Raw genomic sequence first — 7,889 nt, forward strand, 5'->3', positions numbered from 1 at the left:
TAAAAACCATCCTGGGGTATATCATACAGTGCTTAGATATTCTATTAGCTCTTTAGTGCATTTAGTTTGTTTTGCCTATTTATATAAGTAGGATGGCAATACATCCTAATTTCCCCATATGATCTTGCCTTATACCTGCTGTCCAGGCATAATTATAAATACTGTTCTCTTTTACTTTTGTAAGTTAATGGGTTTGGATTATAAGTAACACTGATTAGTACCATCAGCTGCGGTGGCTCATACCTGTAATCTCAGAACTTTGGGAGGCCGAAGTGGGCAGATCAACTGACGTCAGGAGTTTGAGACCAGTCTAGCCAACATGGCAAAAACCTCTCTCTACTGTAAATACAAAAATGAGCTGGGGGTAGTGGCGCACACCAGTAATCCCAGCTACTAGGGAGGTGGAGGCAGGAGGATCGCTTGAACCCAGAAGGCAGAGGTTACAGTGAGCCGAGATTGTGCCACTGCACTCCAGCCTGGGTGACAGAGCAAGACTCTGTCTCAAAAAAACAAAAATAAAAATTAAAAAATAGGCCAGGCGCAGTGGCTCAAGCCTATAATCCCAGCACTTTGGGAGGCCGAGGCGGGAGGATCACGAGGTCTGGAGTTCGAGACCACGCTGACCAACATGGTGAAACCCCCGTCTCTACTAAAAATACAAAAATTAGCCGGGGGTGGTGGCATGTGCCTGTAGTCCTAGCTACCCAGGAGGCTGAGGCAGGAGAATTGCTTGAACCCGGGAGGTGGAGGTTGAAGTGAGTCGAGATCGTGTCACTGCACTCCAGCAAGGGCGACATATTGAGAGTTCGTCTCAAAACAAACAAACAAAAATTAAAATAAATAAATAAACAAAGCATGCTTTCTTCCATATTTCAGATTCTTTCCTTGGGATCAAGGAGAATAATTTTTTTTTGCTTCATGATTTGTGACATAGAAAAAAACTAAAGTTAAAAAAAATTTTAGGCTGGGCATGGCGGCTCATGCCTGTAATCCCAGCACTTTGGGAGGGTGAGGGAAGTAGATCACCTGAGGTCAGGAGTTCAAGACCAGCCTGGCCAATATAGCGAAATCCTGTCTCTACTAAAAATACAAAATTGGTAGGACATGGTGGTGTGTGCCTATAATCCCAGCTACTCGCGAGGCTGAGGCAGGAAAATTGCTTGAACCCTGGAGGCACAGGTTGCAGTGAGCTGAGATTGCACCACTGCACTCCAGCCTGGGTGACAGAGCTAGACTCCATCTCAACAAAAAAAAAAAAAATTTTTTTAAGGCTGGGCGCGGTGGCTCACGCCTGTAATCCCAGCACTTTGGGAGGCCGAGGCGGGTGGATCACAAGGTCAGGAGATCGAGACCACGGTGAAACCCCGTCTCTACTAAAAATACAAAAAATTAGCCGGGCGCGGTGGCAGGCGCCTGTAGTCCCAGCTACTCAGGAGGCTGAGGCAGGAGAATGGCGTGAACCCGGGAGGCGGAGCTTGCAGTGAGCCGAGATCGCGCCACTGCACTCCAGCCTGGGCAACAGAGCGAGACTCCGTCTCAAAAAAAAAAAAAAAAAATTTTTTTTAAATTATTTTTGAGTGCTTGATACATATCACAAAAAACCTTTCCTAAAGGGATGTGAAAATTTTAAATATAAATATATGAGAACACCAGTTTTAGTAAATGCTAGTTTTGTGTGTTGTTTTTTGTTGCTAGTAAACTGATAATCTGTTTTATTTGATATTTATCCCTCGAAGGACATGATACACCACGATATATTTATTATGTGCTTTTTTTCTAAGTCATATTTATTCATATTTTTAGTCTAGATGTCTATTTTTAGTATTTGTACTGAAATGAAAATTTCCTAAAGGTACATTTTCTGATGTGCTATTTGCCTTTTTACTTTGACTATATTTTAAACTTTTATAATATTTTAATGTTACTATATGGTGCAAAGGTGCCTCAAAAGATAAAATAAATAAAATAAAATGAAAAGTGTCAATATTTTCATTTACAGGCTGGGTGCTGTGGCTCACCCCTGTAATCCCAGCACTCTGAAGCGGGCAGATCCCTTGACGTCAGTTGTTCGAGACCAGCCTGGCCAACGTGGTGAAACCCCATCTCTACTGAAAATACAAAAAATTAGCCGGACGTGGTGGTGGGCACCTGTAATCCCAGCTACTAGGGAGGCTGAGGCTGGAGAATTGCTTGAACCCAGGAGGCGGAGGTTGCAGTGAGCCAGGGTTGCGTAACTGCACTCCAGCCTGGGCAATAAGAGTGAAACTCTGCCTCAAGAAAAAAAAAAAAAAAAAAAAAAAAAGAAAGATATATATTCCTTTATAATTGCTTTATTTTTCTGGGCCTACAAAACTATCTTTCCTCCCGTTCATTTTAGAGTTTCAATAAATAGCCGATTTTATAATTCTTCATATTTAGTTCTGATTCTATTTGTAGTATATATATTAATGTAGGGATCTTGATTGGTTTTTCAAATTATTGTTATTTTGAGATGGAGTCTCTCCCGTTGCCCAGGTGGGAATGTAGTGGCATGATCATGGCTCACTGCAACCTCCGCCTCCTGGGTTCAAGGGATTCTCCTACCTCAGCCTCCCCAGTAGCTGCGACGACAGATGTGTGTCACCACGCCCAGCTAATTTTTGTACTTTTAGTAGAAATGAGGTTGTACCATGCTGGCTATTTTTCAAATTATTAATAGGTTATTCAATAAACAATCTTTTCTTTTCATATTGTCTTGGGTTTCCTACTTTGTCATACATTAGATTCCTATAAACACAGTCAATTTCAAGTTACTTCCTTATTCCATAAAGAATAATTCCTTTTATAAAAAAATCAATAGATCTATTCGTGCAGTGGTATTGTGTAACTTTAATTGTTGACGCCTTAGAATATGTATGGACTGGCATTTGCCTCCCAGAATTATTATTTAACAATGTACATATCCTATTTATTTCTATGCACAACATCATTTTGACAAGTAATGATAAAACTCCAAAATTCGAAGTTAACTATAATGAGAATATGTAACGTCATGAATATATTAGAAGCTAAGTAAATGGTACTATAGTATAAGGTATCATTTTATGCACAAATGCTAAAACTGTGGCCTTCCTGAGGACAGAAAGCCTGATTTTAATTATTGTTATAGCCCCTGCACCTAGAACAAGATCTGGTATGCTGGGCGCAGTGGCTCACACCTGTCATCCCAGCACTTTGGAAGGCTGAGGCAGGTGGATCACCTGAGAATAGGAGTTTGAGACCAACCTGGCCAATGTGGTGAAATCCCGTCTCTACTAAAAATACAAACATTAGCTGGGCGTGGTGGATCACGTCTGTAATTCTGGCTACTCGGGAGGCTCAGGTGGGAGAACTGTTTGAACCCGGGAGGCAGAGGTTGCAGTGAGCTGAGATTGTACCATTGCACTCTAGCCTGGGCAACAGAGTGAGACTCAGTCTCAAAAAAAAAAAAAAATTGCTCTGGCCTTTGGCGCTAATTCTTCTGCTTCTCAAATACTCATTTAATTCTAGTCCTTGACTATGTATGTGGCCTAGAGCCACCTCTTATAGAGGTGGTGCTTGCCTAAGTTAGAAAATGTGACCTCAGGAGGGGCACAGTGGCTCATGCCTGTAATCCCAGCACTTGGGGAGGCCAAAGTGGGCAGATCACATGAGGTCAGGAATTTGAGACCAGCCTGGCCAACATGGTGAAACCTTGTCTCTAATAAAAATACAAAAATTAGCTGGGCCTGGTGGCATGCGCCTGCAGTCCCAGCTACTCGGGAGGCTAAGGTAGGAGAATCGCTTGAACCTGGGAAGTGGAGGTTGTACAGCCTGAGCGACAGAGTGAGACTCTGTGTCAAAAAAAAAAAAAGAAAATGTGATCTTTCTGGGCTCTCGCGTTGCCTTTCTGTGAATTAGAAAAGGTCCCTTTCCTGGGCCAATGCACCCCCTCCTTGCCAGAGAACAAAACATGGCAAGGAAAGTGCAGGCTAGATTTGAAGCACAGGCAGACATCCTTGTCCAAGAATTATGTAAGGAAGCCCTGGTCTATTCTAGACTTTGACACAACCCTGGTCCTGAGGCGGCATCCCCACAGAACTCACAAACGAAACCCAACTCCAGGCTCATCCTAAGGTAAAATTTTGACACAGATCTCATGATAGATGGTATCTCCCTAGGTCTCTTTTTAATGGGATAGTCCAGCTAGGCATATCCAGAATGTCCTAAGGAGAGGCAAACTGCAAAAGTCGATATACACTATTTTGACTTGACTTGTCTGAAACTGCCTTTCTTCAATTTTTTTTTTTTTTTTTTTTTTTTTTAAAGACAGGGTTTCCTTCTGTTGCCCAGGCTGGAGTTCTATGGCTCACTGCAGCCTTGACCAACCTCGACCTCCTGGGCTCAAGCTATCCTCCTGTCTCAGCCTCCCGAGTGCCTGAGACTACAGGTGTGTGCCACCATGCACGGCTAATTTTTTTTTTTTTTTTTTAAAGAAGCGAAGTCTCCCTATGTTGCCCAGGCTAGTCTCGAACTCCTGAGCTCAACGGATCCTTCTGCCTCGGCCTCTCAAAGAGCTGGGATTATAGGCGTGAGCCACTGTGCCTGGCCTGAGACTGCTCTTCTTAGTGGATACTTTTTCTAGTAGCTGCCAGTTTATTAAGCAGGAATCTTAAGTGTACGGAAATGGGCTTGGCACAGTCAAGCTACACTTAAAAGAAGTTCTTACCCATATTTGGTTTGTACCACCCTGAGTATCAACAAGCAAACTTAGGTTTAGGGAGATAAGCACATTTTATTACCCAACAGCCAAGCGAAGAATAAAGCAAATATAAGTACCACAGTTCAAATTTGACTAAAGTTCAGTGTTTTCTCCAACTGAAACAGGTCCTGATGAGAGCCCCTGATTCTGACAAAAACTGCCAGAGAAACTTTAGCAACACATTCTGCTTGCTATAGCTCTGCCAAGACAAGTCCCAGCAATAGAGGCATTTGGCTACTTGCAGGAAATCTGGGTCAAATCTGCACTTAGAAGTGGAAAAAGAATGGCTTTGTAGCAATGTCCATGGGTAGAAATCGGGGTATCTGCAAATCTGGATGGCAAAAAGAGGCACACAAACAAACCCATCCTATTTTCACTAACCTCTAGGTGAAAAATAGGATTTTCTCCCATCATAAATGGAGGTGCAAACCACAACAGTATCTGTGATATCTGTGACTTTATCACCACAGATATTTTTATAGCATATTACAGTTGTGGCAGACATCTTACCCCTCTCAGCACTCTTCCCACCCCTACCTCAAAATCATGGTAGTTATTACATCTGCCACCAGATCTTATTTAATGCAGTACTAAAGAAGTAAAGGCATTAATTACTATGTCACAATTAAAAAATATTTTATTACTGTGATTGTGGTATAGTAAAAAAAAAAAAATTTTTTTTAATAACTGTACTTCAGCCCAATTGGTTTCCCTTTAATCTTATGTAATTTTTTTAGCACTTAAAAAAAATTATTCTGAGAAGCGCTCATAGGCTATATCAGATTGCCAGAAGAATCCAGGCACAAAAAAATTTAAGAACCATTGTTCTACAGAGAAACTAAGATTACATTTAAAAGCTCTAAGCTAATAAAACAGGTGGATGAAATGTGCTACCCTTGATCTTAGCCAAAAGGCCAAGAAGTGATGATGAAATGTGCTTAGCTCATATGCCCTAAACACTTTCCATAGCATTAAAATATTTCATGGACGGCTGGGCGTAGTGGCTCATGCCTGTAATTCCAGCACTTTAGGAGGCTGAGGTGTAAGGATCTCCTGAACCCAGGAATTCAAGACAAGCCTGGGCAACATAATGAGATCCCATCTCTACAAAAAAAAAAAGAAAAAATTAGCTGGGTATGGTGGTGCATGCCTATAGCCACAGCTACTTGGCAGGCTGAAGTGGGAGAATCTCTTGAGTCTGGAAGGTTGAAGCTGCAGTAAGCCATGATCCTGCCACCACACTCCAACCTGGGCGACAGAGCAAGACCATGTCTCAATAAATAAATACATATTTATAATGTTGTGGATACCTGGATACAATTTATTCAATACTATCTCTCAAAATACTTTGTTCACAACTACAATTAAAAATGAATTCCTTCTCGCCAAACGCCACCAAGATGGTGTTCAGGCGCTTTGTGGAGGTTGGCTGGGTAGCCTACATCTCCTTTGGACCTCATGCTGGAAAATTAATTGTGATCATAGGTTACCGATCAGAACAGGGCTTTGGTTGGCGGACCTTGCACTCAAGTGAGGAGGCAGGCCATGCCTTTCAAGTACATGCAGCTTGCTGATTTCATCCTCAAGTTTCCACACGGTTCCCGCCAGAAGTATGTCCCACAAGCCTGGCAGAAGGCAGACATCAATACAAAATGGGCAGCCACAAGATGGGCCAAAAAGATTGAAGCCAGAGAAAGGAAAGCCAAGATGACAGATTCTGATCATTTTAAAGTAATGAAGGCAAAGAAAATGAGAGACAGAATAATAAAACATCAAGTAAAGAAGCTTCAAAAGGCATGAAAGCTTCTCCCAAAAAAGCAGCTGCTGCTAAAGTTACAGCAAAAAAAGATGACTGCTGTGGGCAAGAAGGCTCCAGCCCAGAAGGTTCCTGCCCAGAAAGCCATACGACAGAAGGCAGCACCCCCTCCAAAAACTCAGAAGGGTCAAAAAGCTCCAGCCCAGAAAGCACCTGCTCCAAAGGCACCTGGCAAGAAAGCATAAGAGGCAATTATAAAAAGTAATATGGTTCTTTTTGAAAAACAAAAACAAACACAAACAAACAAAACAAAACAAAGGCCAGGCATGGTAGCTTACACCTGTAATCCCAGTACTTTGGGAGGCTGAGGCAGGTGGATCACTTGAGGTCAGGAGTTCAAGACCAGCCTGGCCAATATGGTGAAACCCTGTCTCTACTAAAAATACAAAAAAATCGGCTGGGAGTGGTGGCACATGCCTGTAATCCCAGCTACTTGGGAGGCCGAGGCGGGAGAACTGCTTGAACCTGCAAGGTGGAGGTTGCAGTGAGCCGAGATCATACCACTGCACTCTAGCCTGGGCGACAGAGTGAGACTCTGTCTCAAAAAAAAAAAAAAAAAAAAGAAAAAACACAACAATAACAATTAGCCAGACATGGTAGTGGGCACCTGTAATCCCAGCTACTTGAGAGGCTTTGGTGGGGGAATTACTTGAACCCAGGAGTCGGAAGTTGTGGTGAGCTGAGATCACACCACTGCACTCCGGCCGGGATGACAGAGTGAGACTTGGTCTCAAAAAAAAAAAAAAGAAAAAAAAAAAGAATTGCAACAGAACAAGAGCAGAGCAAATTACAACATGATTTCTGAATTCTGAATAGTATTATCTTTCTAATTTACATGGATGGAACTGCCTTATATCAGAGACCTTTGGGTTCGTTAGAAACCAGATAACTAGATTCCTTGGCTGGAGTCCAGGACAGCCCTACTTTTTTTTTTTAAATCAAGTTCTGCCTTAGAGAAAGTGTTAAAATAACTTTGATACATACAATTAACCCTAGATTTTAAAATAAATACTTGCTAAACAGAAGTTTTCTGTAAGGGTTTTTAAAAAAGAGTCATCTATTAGTGGCCAGACAGGGTGGCTCACGTCTGTAATCCCAGCACTTTGGGAGGCCAAGGCGGGTGGATCACGAGGTCAGGAGTTCAAGACCAGCCTGGCCAATATGGTGAAAGTTCGAGACTAGCCTGGCCAATATGGTGAAACCCTGTCTCTACTAAAAATACAAAAATTAGCCAGGCATGGGGGCACGTGCCTGTAATCCCAGCTACTCAGGAGGCTGAGGCAGAAGAATCGCTTGAACCCAGGAGGCGGAGGT

General features: G+C 42.5%; 1 protein-coding gene and 1 pseudogene across 7 annotated transcripts in view; one reads left to right on the forward strand and one right to left on the reverse strand.

Moving 5' to 3' along the window:
- FGD6 (FYVE, RhoGEF and PH domain containing 6) overlaps nucleotides 1–7,889 on the reverse strand; it is a 132,282-nt gene that overhangs the window by 39,230 nt on the left and 85,163 nt on the right. The window lies entirely within an intron of this gene.
- On the forward strand, nucleotides 6,160–6,760 carry LOC102138985 (large ribosomal subunit protein eL14 pseudogene; annotated as a pseudogene).

This window comes from Macaca fascicularis, chromosome 11, assembly GCF_037993035.2.
Source record: "Macaca fascicularis isolate 582-1 chromosome 11, T2T-MFA8v1.1".
Taxonomy (NCBI): domain Eukaryota; kingdom Metazoa; phylum Chordata; class Mammalia; order Primates; family Cercopithecidae; genus Macaca; species Macaca fascicularis.